Raw genomic sequence first — 14210 nt, 5'->3', positions numbered from 1 at the left:
GCCTATAATTTAACGCACATCGAGAACGAGGAACTGATGCAAACATTTTCAAGTCCTGGGTCTAATCTATGTGGGTTCAGCGTGGCAAACCTTGAGAGGAAGGAGGAGCTGATCCTCGTGACCAATAAACTTTCAGCCATGTGACTACCTGAGAATCCAAAGATCAATAGAAGATCACAGTCAGGGAAAGGGTTTGGAATCCCACACAACTAACTTTCCTTGAGAATGAAAGACCATTTCTGCACCTCTCACAAGGTAAGAAACATAAATGAGAATGGCTAGCTTTGTGGGCAAGTGAGGATTGGAACCGCTGAGAGAAACAACACAATTGGCAAAGCAGCTTGTGATAGCCATTTTGGTTGCCTGGCCAGCCTGTCCCAAATGTCTATTTTGGGGCATATCTTGTTACCTTTTTGTCAGGAAATGTCAAAGTTAAATTGAGGGAGTGCAATGAATATGCTGTTCTTTCATTTACTATTTGTGAAATAAATCTCATAAATGGATTTGTGTCGCTCATATTCATACATTCATGTTTTCACTGCCTGTTCACATCTGTGATAAGTGGTTGGTGTTGAAGAATTTCTAGATCAGAATCTCACAATATAAAACTGTAGTTGTGATACTCTAAAGTGACTGGTAACTCAGCAAGCAACCATTCCTTAGGAGAAATTGGGAATTAAATATCCATAGAAAAAAATTTGTGGACTCTCCTATTACTGGGATTTTATTTGCATTTCTGAGAAAGAAGGTGAATTCCCTTTACACTTCCTGGGAAACCCGCATTATTGTTCAGGCATGCTTTCAGATGAGGCACGTAAACAGAGACTGTCTGTTCTCTTAACATACCTGTGGAGATGTGGTTTTTTGCCTTCCATCGCATCGAGGAGGAGATGCGCTGTGATGGATGTCTGTGTAAATTATGTTGTGTCTTGGGTATGTTGCAAAACGTGCCTGAAGCATCGCTGAAAATCTGTCCCAGCCCGTGTGCGCGATTTTGGCGCCGTTTAGAGGGGGGCGGGTTTAAAACGCGATTTTCTCTTGGCTGTTCATATCGAGGTTTTTCCGCCTAGTTAATTATTAACGAAAAATCGCTGGAAGATTCCCTCACTTGAGCTATTATTAGTTTTAAGGGATTTATTTAATTGTTATAGTAGGTTAAAAATTAACCTCTAAACCCCCGACCGCCAACAACGGGCCAGATCTCATACAGGGGAAAAAGGAAGGTAGGCTGTTTATTTTTACGTTAAAAAGGGCTTCTTAAGATCCCTTTATACAAAGTTTAAGGTTGCGAGTAGCTAATTTTAGGCCCATTATATCCCGCAGTATTTTTCTGGGCATTTGAGGGCACAAATCTACCGCAATGTGAACGTTCTAAACCAGCGCGTTCACAGGATCCCACTAGAAAGCTGATTTAAATGGACTTTAATTTACAGCAATTGAACACTAAATTCCTTCCATTTGGCCTATAAATTAATGTAAATGAGATTTAAAAATCATGTTTTATTGTGAATTATTTGGACACTTAGGACAATTAGGTAACTAACTAATTATATGCTTTAATTTCAGATCATCCAAGTAAGATTATTTTATTATTGTTTCAGAATGCTTCAATCTATGATAACTGATTCCTCAAATTAGGGGACCAATTTCATTCAGTTCTCTTAATTTTTAAGAAAGTTATGGGCTTTTGACTGTCCACGATCACAGCTTTTTTGTTATGTCCATAGAAAATCAATAGGGAACAAGATGCTAATTTCCGAGTATGAAAATGGCCATAACTTTTTAAATACTTGAGATATGAAAGTGAATTAGGTGTCAAATTAAACTTATTTTTATGCATTATCTGATGGGATAAATTACAGACTTGATTTTTAAAATCTCAAAATTTTGTAACATTGCTACTATGTATATGTTACTTGAAATTGGCTACTTGCAAAGACAATGAATAACACACGCTGATTCATTTGAGCTACAAAAACACAATCTCTCCGAGACTAAGAGGTGACCAGGAATTTTCATATGTGAGCTTCCCTGATTCTTTAGTAAAGACTATCGCGGCAAAGTTAATAGCTGCTGCACACAGCCTCTGAGGATTTCTCAGTCCGACTGTAAACTGCACACCTCCAATTCGATCCAGCATGCCTGCAACACAAAATTCATTCTGCTGTCCTGGGAATTTGCTTTCCAGAAGCATTTTCTCCCTGCTCTGTTAACTCTCTGCCTCCTGTTGTGAGTGTGAGAGGCAGTCCAGGCTGACACCAAACACCAAGGCAACAGAAAATGAGTGGTGCCACCTGATCAAAATGCAACGGCAGCAGAGAAAGATGAGGTGGAAGCAGAGATAAAACTCTCTTGATTGTTTCCTTTTCTCAAATTGCCGTCTTCATCTGGCACAGTAGCTTTCTGGTGTTTACAAGGAGACATTCGTGTTGCTTCCTGTCTCTGTATACTGAAGCATGGACAATTCAGCATCTTTTGACAACTTGTTATATTACATGGTGAGTCAAAAATGATTCTTTCATAAACAGTACTACATTTTTACTTACCAATTTGTTTTCACTGGTGTATGGCATTTCTGTCCGGTTGAATATATTTTAGCTCTCTGCTCTTTAGATTTGTGAAGTAATTGCTATGACTGACTTTGTATTTCTTTTTGTTTATAATTTGATGAGGTTTGCAGTGTGGATTTGGCGACGTGTTCCTCTGGGATGAAGTAACTTAGGATTCAAAATATGAAATGGAAAACAATTAACAAAGGCTGAACTTTAAAATACTGGAACCAAGTGATATGCAATATGTTATCAGTTCAGAGAGAGAGAAGGCAGAACAGCCTTTGGCTTCAGTAAAGGGTGTGAGCTGCAGAAATCCACAGGTCAATTTCAAAATTTGGAATTGCGTTCAGAGGAAAGCCATCTAAGTTTTGCCCTTACACTTTTTTTTCCAGTCGGGTGTGTTTGTGGCACGTAATTCAAAATAAATGTTTGGATATTTTGCTGAGAATCAAGCCATAACTTTGCTGTAGAGATTTTACTTTGACTCAGAGCTGGTGAAATTGTCAGATGAGTCAGGTTTATCACTGTAGAAGTCCTCAGATAATAAAACGGATGTTTACAAAAGATAATAATGGCAATGGGTCCATGGATTTGGATGAACATTTAATCTAATAAGTTTACAGAGAGGAAATTCAGGTAAAATATACATCTGATGTGCTTCAGACTATAGTTTAATGCATTAATACAATATTCAGATATTTAGAACGTGGGAGGAAATCCACGCAGTCATGGGGAGAACATGCAAACTGTGCAGACTGCACTTGTAGATAGCATTGTAATGCCGTCCCTCTTAGGAAACCTGAACGGAAACCTCTGGAGACTTTACGCTCCACCCAAGGTTTCCATGCGGTTCCCGGAGGTTTTTGTCAGTCTCCCTACCTGCTTCCACTACCTGCAACCTCCGGCAACCACCTGCAACCTCCGGGAACCGCACGGAAACCTTGGGTGGGGCGCAAAAGTCTCCAGAGGTTTTCGTTCAGGTTTCCTAAGTGGGACAGGGGCATAAGGCAGCAGTTCAGAGGAAAGCCATCTAAGTTTTGCCCTTACACTTTTTTTTCCAGTCGGGTGTGCTCCATTCTCTCAGCATATGACAGTCCCGCCATCCCGGGAATTAACCTTGTAAACCTACACTGCACTCCCTCAAAAGCAAGAATGTCCTTCCTCAAATTAGGGGACCAAAACTGCACACAATACTCCAGGTATGATCTCACTAGGGCTCTGTACAACTGCAGAAGGACCTCTTTGCTCCTATATTCGATTCCTCTTGTTATAAAGGTCAACATGCCATTCGCTTTCTTCACTGCCTGCTGTACCTGCATGCTTACTTTCATAGACTGATGTACAAGGACCCCCAGATCCCGTTGTACTTTCCCTTTTCACAACTTGACGCCATTTAGATAATCAGATCTGAAAAATGTATTCGGGTACAGATGTAGATAATGCCATTCGAGAAAACTCTTAAGTATGTAAAGCTATTGTTAACTTTGAATGGAGAAAGAACTGAAAGGGCAATGGGGCAGATTCCCCATTTACTGGTGCCCTCCCCTAATCCCCCATTTACTGGTGCCCTACCCTAATTCCCAAACTACAAGCATCTTCACAAAAAGGAAACACAGTACCTGCCTTACTATGCACGTTATTTGTTCTTGCCTGTGGTGTAATTTCCTGCAAGGTCGAGACATTCCAATTCAAAAAGATCTTAACATTTACAGAGCTCTGATCACTAATCCCAAACTGCTCTTCCATTGTAACACCAGTCACCTGGCCAGTTTAATTTATTATTGTCATGTGCATCGAAATACAATGAAAAGCTTTTGTTTGTGTGCTATCCAGTCTAGAAAAAGGCTATACATGAATACAATCAAGCTGTCCACACTGCGAAGATAAAGGATAAAGGATACAACATTTAGAGCAAAGATATTGAAGTCCGAATAAAAAAAAGTTCAAAGGTCTCCAGTGAGGTAGATGGGAAGTCAGAACCGCACTCTAGCTAATGAGGGGACCGTTCAGTTGCCTGATAACAGCTGGGGAATACAATGCTCCTGATTCTGGAGGTATGAGAGCAATAGATCAGGTAAACGCAGGCGTGGGGGATGGTGGGAGAACAAAGGAGGGCCCGGTGTGGGAGGGCATTCTAGTTTTAGAATCCTCTGCTCAGGGGATAAGTCTGTGTTTGTTTGTTCATGTGAAGGTTGCTGTGCCCACGGTAGCCTGACAACAGTTGCTTGTCTTTTTCTTTTTGTTTTCACTTTTAATTTCAACTTTTCATGTATCTTGTGTGTTGTGACTGTTGGCAGACCAATTACCCTTCGGAGATGAATAAAGTTTTATCGTATATGATAGGTTTAGAGAGATATGGGCCAAATGCAGGCAGGTGGGACTAGTGTAGATGGGCATGGGCAAGTTGGGCCGAAGGGCCTGTTTCTACGCTGTATGACTTTATGACAGTGTATTCATACTTCTGTATTTCTTGCCTGATGGGAGGAAGAAGAGGGAGTGGCCTAGGAGAGACCCTCTTCTAGTATTCATTACTTGTGTATCAGTGATTCCAGTAATGACCAAAGGCAGCTTCAGGAGTTATTTCCCGATTTGTAGGAATTTAGATTAAAATATCCTTCAAGTGGATGGAATGTTAGTGTATCAAAGAGAAAAGTAAGAACAGGAATTGAGGGTGTTGGTGACAAGAGTTAGTCAAATTAGCTCAGAACTTGCTGTAATGTATTCTTGAAATACAATTCACTTTTTAAGTTGAGGGGGTAAAGATTTAATAGACAAAGGGTGGTGGTTGTATGGAACAGCTGCCAGACGTGGTAGTTGAAGCAGGTACTATCACAATATTTTAAAAATACTTGGACATGTCCATGGATAGGTAGGATTAGAGGGATATGGGCCAAATACAGGCAGGAGGGGCTAGTGTAGATGGGGCATTTTAGTTGGCGTGGGCAAGTTGGGCGGAAGGGCCTGTTTCCATGCTGCATGACTCTATGACACTTCTCTTTGGATGATTAAACATTTTCATATGCTATGAATTTAGCTGTTAGTTGATGACAATTCCAAGAATCCTGGAGTATTTTTTTAAATCCTTTTTCATTAGGTCTTCTTAAGTTCATTGGCCAATTAATATCAACATTCCACAAATAGAATAATGTCCTTAGCCATCTGAAATGATAAAAAATACATCTGGGAAGAGACAAGTGTAATAGTAACTTTATTCTTAGAATAAAAGGGAGGCCATTTAAGGCTGAGGTGAGAAAAAAACGTTTTCACCCAGAAAGTTGTGAATTTGTGGAATTCCCTGCCACAGAGGGTAGTGGAGGCCAAATTACTGGATGGAATTAAGAGAGAGTTAGATAGAGCTATAGGGGCTAATGGAATCAAGGGATATGGGGAGAAGGCAGGCACAGGTTATTGATTTTGGACGATTAGCCATGATCACAATGAATGGCGGTTCTGGCTTGAAGGGCTGAATGGCCTCCACCTGCACCTATTTCTATGTTTTTATCTGTATGAAGTTTGTTCATTCTCCCCGTGACCGCTTCGCTTTTTCTCCGATGCTGTGATTTCCTCCCACACTCCAAAAACATACAGGTTTGTCATTTAATTGACTTGAGTAAAGATTGTAAATTGTCCCTAGTGTGTAGGATAGTGGTTGTGTACAAGGATTGTTGTTGGTGCAGACTCGGTGGGCCGAAGGGCCTGTTCTTAAACTAAAACCCTACAAAAAGCTCATACACATTGTATAAAGAGTGCTGTTCTGTTGGTGATCTGTTGTGAGAAGGCTCACTCTGCTACTGCTCTAGCACCAGTGAGAATTGCTTTACCACCTGTGAGGACTACTGCTCACAGATTAGAAAACAAACAAAATCAGTGAAGAATTTGGGAACAGTGAACAATGCAGACATTCGCAGCTGAGATGTGGGGATGATTGATTTCTCACAGGCAATAAATTCAATGGTGAACAACCATCACTGAGCTTGATACCATGGTGAACTCCCTGGGCTGGGAGAGCAACTTCAATTACATCCGACAGAAGGAGATGAGCGGGAATGTGGGATCCAGGTAGACTTTACATATGGAGTGGGGGTTGTCAATCCCTAGCAATGGCCACACTCTATGTACCTCCCAGGGTGTACACTTGAGCACTGACTTCCACTCTGCTCATCCCACCCCATACAGCCAAACTCTCCGTACCGAGCTGTGGGTGATTCACTGTTGCGGGTGCAAGAAGATGGGGATGATATGTTCCTGGTATCCAGCACCCAGGTACTCTGAACAACAGCAGGCACCTTTAGTGTATACGTCTTTGCCCCCTCCCTGTCTACCCTCCCTCCCTCTCTCTACCCCCTCCCTATCTACCCTCTCACTCCCTCCCATGTACTTGGTCTAGTACATAACTCTCATCTTGTTATCTACCCCCTCCCTCTGTACCCTCCATCCTCTCCCTCCCTTGCCCTCTCTGTCTTTACCCTCCCTCTCCCTCAACCCCCTCCCTCGACCCCCTCCCTCTCCTTCTACCCCATCCCTCTCCCACACTCTACCCCCTCCCTCTGCCCGCTCCCTCTCTGCCCCCCTCCCTCTCTGCTCCCTCCTCTCTGCCCCCCTCCCTCTCTGCCCCCTCCCTCTGCCCGCTCCCTCTCTGCCCCCTCCCTCTCTGCCCCCTCCCTCTCTGCACCCCTCCCTCTCTGCCCCCTCCCTCTCTGCCCCCTCCCTCTCTGCCCCCTCCCTCTCTGCACCCCTCCGTCTCTGCACCCCTCCCTCTCTGCCCCCCTCCCTCTCTGCCCCCCTCCTTCTCTACCCCCCTCCTTCTCTATCCCCCTTCCTTCTCTACCCTCTCACTCATTACCACCACTCTCTACCTCCCTCTCTACCCCCTCCTCTCTACCTCCCTCTCTACCCCCTCTAGGGATGGGAGGAGGAGGAGGAGGAGGAGGAGGAGGAGGAGGAGGAGGAGGAGGAGGAGGAGGAGGAGGAGGAGGAGGAGGAGGAGGAGGAGGAGTAATAATAATAATAATAATAATGCTGGGCCTGCGCATTTGGGGCTCTGCATGAGTGGCGCAATAATGCATTGGGGGAACAGGTTGCATTGGGGGAACGAGTGAGTGGTGGAATATTGTGTTGGGGACAATTGTCTAGTACATAACTCTCATCTTGTTATCTTCCGGTTTGCTACAATGGGGAGGGGAAAGAAGAGGGAGGGTGAAGAGGAGCAGAGAGAGTGCTGGGGATGAGGGGAAATAAGCTGCACCTGTGCAGTTGGGGGCTATGGGTGAGTGGTGGAATATAGCGTTGGGGGAACGAGTTGCGTTGTGGGACCAGGCCTCCCATGTGACAGGGACCCAACTGGTCCCACAGTCTAGTGTCATTTAACAATAGTGTTCAAAGCAAAGTGATTCAGCCCCATATGCATGACCTTGACCTTACTCTCTTGTAGAGCTCACCAATAACCCAGACACAAAAATGGCAGTGTAATGCAGCACGTCAGACAGCATCCCTGGAGAACATGGATAGTTAACTCAGTATGAAGAAGGGTCCCAATCTGATATGTCACCTATGCATGTTCTCTAGGGATGCTGCCGGACCTGCTGTGTTACTGGCATTTAATGTCTCTTTCCATAGTTCAAAGGTGATACCGAATGGCCTAATTCTAATCCTATGACTCGTCTGCTCCTATGGAGGCACGGTGGCACAGCGGTAGAGTTGCTGCCTTACAGCACCAGAGACCTGGGTTCGATCCTGACTATGGGTGCTTGTCTATAAGGAGTTTGCTCCTTCTCCCTATGACCTGCATTTGTTTTCCCCATGAACTCCAATTTCCTACCACACTCCAAAGACGTACAGGTTTTTCGGTTAATTGGCATGGTAAAATTGTAAAATGTTCCTTGTGTGTCAAGGATAGCGTTAATGTGCAGGAATTGCTGCTCAGGGTGGACTCGGTGGGCTGAAGGGCCTGTTTCCATGCTGTATCTCTGAACTAAGCTAAACTTATGAACATGTTCTTTTCTTGACCACATTTTAACTGCTCGTAGCTTCTCTACTGTTCAAGCCATCGATGGTCAGCCCTGGCAGGATCTATCTATCCTTGCCTTAAATATATCCATTGACTTTGCCTCCATAGCCTTCTGTGGCAAAGAATTTCACAGATACACCACCCTCTGACTAAAGAAATTCCTTATCTCCTTCCTAAAAGAACACCCTTTAATTCTGAGGATATGACCTCCATGACCCCAGACTCTCCCATTAGTGGTAACATCCTCTCCACATCCACTCTATCCAAACCTTTCACTATTCTGTACATTTCAATGAGGACCCCCTCATTCTTCTAAATTCCAGCGAGTACAGGCCCAGTACCATAAAACGCTCATATGTTAACCTACTCATACAAGAAATCATTCTTGTAAACCTCCTCTGGACCCTCTCCAGGGCCAGCACATCCTTCCTCGGATGTGGTGCCCAAAATTGCTCACAATATTCCAAATGTGGCCTGGCCAGTGCCTTAGAGCCTCAGCATTATATCCTTGTTTTTCATATAAGCCCGCTCGAAATAAATGCTAGCATTGCGTCTGCTTTCTTTACTGCTGATTCAACTTGCAGATGAATTTTTTGGGAATCCTGCACCAGCACTCCCAAGTCCCTTTGCCCATCCTATTTCTGGATTCTCTCGCCATTCAGAAAATAATTTATGCCTTTATTCCTATTATCAAAATGCATGACTCCATACTTTGTTACACTGTATTCCATCTGCCATTTCTCTGCCCACCCTCCCAATCTATCCATGTCCTTCTGCAGATCCCTGCTTTCTCTACACTACCTGCCCCTCCACCTATTTTCGTATTATCCGCAAACTTGGCCACAAAGCCTTCAATTCCCTCATCCGAATCATTGCACTAGACAGACCAGGTAAATAATGTGTAAATAAGTAGTTCATGAACATGAAGGAGTACTCCTAAATTATGAATGATTAATTTCACAGAAGTCTCTTTGCCGTTCATGTGTTCAGTGCCAGGTCTTAAGTGTTCAGTGAGACCGGGTACAATAACCTTCAGCAGGTGAAACACACATCTCTGTTAGCAAAGTAAACACATTAGAGGCACTGGTTGTATTAGCAAGTGAAGTGTTCAGTTTAACTCTGATGATTGTACGCAGTCGCGATAAGGTCGATTTGAAATTCTTGCATTTGATTTAAAGCTCACATCTTTCACAAAATCCATTGTAAATATAATCAACTTTTGGAGAACAGAGAGCAGCATCGTGCCCTCTCCTGTAGTTGACAATATTATATCATCCTTCGTCAGGCGGCTCAAAGCTCGCACAGTGGCTCAGCAGTAATTTATTGTTTTAACAAGTTCAATTGTTGGACTAGGGAGCATCAAAGCACCGAGCTTTCGAAACTCTGCTAGTCACTGACAGTCAACCAAAAAAGCTGCCTTTATTGCCACTCTTTGCCTTCTGCCACCCAGCCAACCTGATATCCATGCCAGTATCGGCCCTTTGATGGGCTCTTATCTTCCTTAGTAGCCTCCCATGTGGCACCTTATCAATGGCTTTCTGAAAATCTAGGTATATAAATCTACTGACTCACCTTTGTCCTGCCATTTACTCCTTCAAAGATTTCCAGCAAATTTGTCAGGCAAGATCTCCCCTTCACAAAGCCATGCTGACTTGGCCTATTTTTATCGTGAACATCTAAGTACTCTGTAACTTCATCCTTTATAATGGACTCTAAAATATTACCAACCACCAAAGCCAGACTAACCGGCCTATAGTTCCCACTATTTTGCTTTCCTCCCTTCTTGTGCAGTGGGGTAATATTGGCAATTTTCCAATCATCTGGAACCACTCCTGACTAGTGATTCTTGAAATATTGCTCCACAATCTCTAAAGAGATTAGATTAGATATAATTTATTGCCACACAGCCAGGCTGGTGGAAATTTGGGTTGTCTGCAGCGATACAATAATAAAGAACACACAACCACAATAAAACTGTAACACAAACATCCACCACAGCATTCATCACTGTGGTGGAAGGCACAAAATTTGACCAGTCCTCCTCCATTTCCCCCCCGTGGTCAGGACCAGAGTCCAGAGTCAGTCCAGGATCGGCTCTTCCTCACCGGAGACCGCGGCTTTAAGGTGTTGTAGGCCGCAGGCCGGCGGTCAAGATTTAAAGTCCCCGCCGCAGCCAGAAGCACCGTAGACTGCAGGGCCGGCGGTCGAAGCTCCCCTCCAGGGGTGATGGTAAGTCCATGCCGGCCCCGCGGTAGAAGTCGGCCGCGGGCCGGCAGTGATGGCTTCTTCTTCCCCCGGGTCCCCAACGTGAGATCCCGGGCTGTAGACGCCGCATCAGCTGGAGCTCTGCAGACCGCGGCTTCAGGCTGCGACTTCAGGCTGCCGGCTGCCCCGGGTCAGCGAAACGGAGCGCTCCCCTCCAGCGAGCCCCAGCGAGGGCTCACCCGCTCCACGCCGAGAGTCCACACTGCACCCGCCGCTGAAGCCCCGGGTGCGTCTCCGGGAAAGGCCGCGTCGATCCTTGATGTTAGGCCACAGGGGAGGCGACCTGGAAAAACTCGCCTCTCCGTGGAGGAGGCGACCGAAGCGGTTTCCCCCTCACCCCCCCACACCACCCCCCACATAAAACACACAAAGAAACACTAAATACAGACTTTAAAACATACTAAAAAAATAAAAAAAGTTGAAAAACTGACGAGCTGCATGACATGGCTGCTGCCTGAGCAGCGCCCCCTACAGCCACCTCTTTCAGACCATAGGGTGCAGTCCATCCAGTCCAGGTGACTTACCCACCTCCAGCCCTTTTAGCTTCCCAAGCACCTTCTCCCTAATAATAGCCACTCCACTAATTTCCATCCCCTGACTCTCTTGAATTTCAGGCACGTTGCTGGTGTCTTCCATTGTGAAGACTGATGCAAAAAAGGTTAATCAACTCCTCTGCCATTTCTTTATTCCCCGGTTTCCATTTTCCTGCATTATTTTCCAGTGGTCCAACTCTTGCCTGTCTTACTCTTTATATAACCGAATAAACTCTTGCTATCCTCTTTTATATTATTAGCAATCTTACCTACCTTCTGTATTTCATGATTTCTCGCCATATTGCCATTTTAATTACCTTCTGAAGTTCTTTAAAACCAAAGATACTGGTTTATTTTTGCTACATGAACTGAGATACAGTGACAACCATTGTGTGCCTTCCAGTCAAATCACAAGTACAACAGGTAAGGCAAAGCAAGAAAATACTGGAATACAGAATATAGAGTTACAGCATTATAACATCACTGCTATAGAGAAAGTACAGGTTAAAAAAGGTTCAAGAGCCTCAGTAATAGGTAATTTTGGAGATCGGAATTAGACGCTTCGGGCAGCACAGTGGTGCAGCTGGTAGAGTTAGCCAAATCAGTTACTCTCTGATTCCTTTTAATTCCAATTATGATTATACAATGGATTTTTGTTTGACTTGAATGTTTACGAAACTTTGAAGGGTATCATCACAGCTTTGTTGTATCAAGTTGGCCAAATCTGGCTATTGACCTCATTTGACCTTCCTTCTCCTTCCCCACTCTCTCCCTTTTTTTCTCTCTGGAGGTGAACAATTCAGCATCCTAAGCGTCGCCCTTTTCCAAGAATTCTACTGAAAACACAAATCTGACCACCAGAAAAATACTGACCAGTTTGATTGTTTTTCTCGTGGGGGGGTCAGAGGAGGTCTGGAAATAGAAGATGTTCTTAAAGTCTTTGAAAATATTCTTATTGAACCCAAGGGAACAGAAGCAAACAGCATTTTAACATTTTAACAGCTGCTATGTTCCCCTAAAACAAATGATATGTGACAATCATTAAAAAAACAGCAGATACTGGATATCTGAAATAATTCATGATAGAAGATTTGAGATTAGATTAGATTAGATTAGATTTCCTTTATTGTCATTCAGACCTTTCGGTCTGAACGAAATGCTGTTGCCTGCAGCCATACATGTAATAATAACAACACACAATAAACACAAATTAACATCCACCACAGTGAGTTCACCAAACACCTCCTCACTGTGATGGAGGCAAAAGTCTTAGAGTTACTGTCTCTTCCCTCCTCTTCTCCCTCTGCGCCGAGGCGATACCCCACCGGGCGATGGTATCAGTCCCGCGGTTCAAGCTCCGCGGCCCGTGGGTGGTCGAAGCTGCCGCCCTCCAGTCCAGCGGACGCAGCTGTTGCAACGGGAGCTCCGGAAAACAGGCACCAGCCTGTGACCTGCGAGCTCCCGACGTTGTCTTCCATTGGCCCGCGGCCGAGCCCCGGATCCAGGTCGCCGCCGCCAGAACGCCGCCTCAGCCGCCGGAGCACCTTCTCCGCCCCGCACCGGGCTGCCCACACGGCAGCATCTCAGCCCCGCACCGGGGTGCCCCCACGGGAGCGCCTTCCAGCCGGGAGCCGGTCCACCCTCACCGGAGCGCCTTCCAGCCGGTAGCCAGGCCACCCACACGGCGGCGTCTCAGCCCCGCACCGGGCTTCCCCCACGGGAGCGCCTTCCAGCTGGGACCCAGGCCGCTCACATGGGAGCGCCTTCTAGCCGGTAGCCGTGGCGCCCACATGGGAGTGTCTCAGCCCCGCGCCGTCCGCCCTCACCGGAGCGCCGAGTCGTGCCGCTGCCTGGACGTCGCCACAGCTCAAAGACGGCCAGCCTCGCGTTGGTGAGTCCTGGCTGGCTCTACCTCCGGACCCTCGAGGTCGGTCGCAGGTTGGAGGCCGCCAGCTCCGCCATTAGGCCTCAGCGCAGACGGGGGAAGACAAAAAAGTCGCATTCCCCCGAAGGGAGAGACAGAAAGCCCTGTTTCACCTCCCCCCCCCCCACACACACATAACACCACCTAATAACCAAGAAATTTACTGAACTAGACAAAAAAAACAACACAAAAAAGTAAAAACAGATAGACTGCAGGCGAGCCGCAGCCGTATCACAGCGCCGCCACTTCCGGTAAGTTCATATCCTCAGCAGTCGTTTAGTCAGATAAAGATGATCAGGGAGAAGATTGCAAAAAGTGGTGAACATTCCAGTGTACACCACTTTACAGATCTGACCTCCCCACAATTGAAGGGTGTGGTGGTCAGTTCACTCATTTCACTCCAGCCATCAGAAAGAACAGCTCGAAAACTGTAACATCCAGATTCAGGAGCAGCGTCTTCGCAACAACCATTAGGCGACTAAACACTACAACTCCAACTAAGCTTCAAACACATAGGTTTAGGGGAATTATTTTTGTCTTGCACTATTGTTTGTTTGTTTATATGTGTGTATGTATATGTATATATAAATTGGTCATTCATCGTGGAAACAGATACATGTGTGTATGTATATTTTTTTTACTGAACTTTTTTGTTTACTATGATGTTTACAGAGTACTATGTTTAAATATCTGTTGTGCTGCTGCCAAAAATAATTTCATTGTTCCATTTCTGGACATAGGGCAATAAAGCACCCTTGACTTTATTGGCAGTGACAAAGCAGAGTAAAGGTATTATGGCGAGGAGAGACAGGGAGGCAATCGCAGTGGAGATATTGTACGGGTCTGGGGGGAGGGGGAGATGAATGGGTTGCAGCTTTGTAACGCAATGACTTGCAACAACACAAAGGGATGTGGAAGTTAATAGAAGG

At 45.2% G+C, this 14210-nt stretch overlaps 1 protein-coding gene across 1 annotated transcript in view; it reads left to right on the top strand.

Moving 5' to 3' along the window:
- The window catches only part of LOC116979113 (rho GTPase-activating protein 6-like), a 212741-nt gene that overhangs the window by 11606 nt on the left and 186925 nt on the right, over positions 1-14210 (top strand). The window lies entirely within an intron of this gene.

Source organism: Amblyraja radiata, chromosome 12 (assembly GCF_010909765.2).
Source record: "Amblyraja radiata isolate CabotCenter1 chromosome 12, sAmbRad1.1.pri, whole genome shotgun sequence".
Classification (NCBI taxonomy): domain Eukaryota; kingdom Metazoa; phylum Chordata; class Chondrichthyes; order Rajiformes; family Rajidae; genus Amblyraja; species Amblyraja radiata.
The sequence above is the reverse complement of the archived record's forward strand: the minus strand, read 5'-3'. Positions and strand labels throughout refer to the sequence as shown.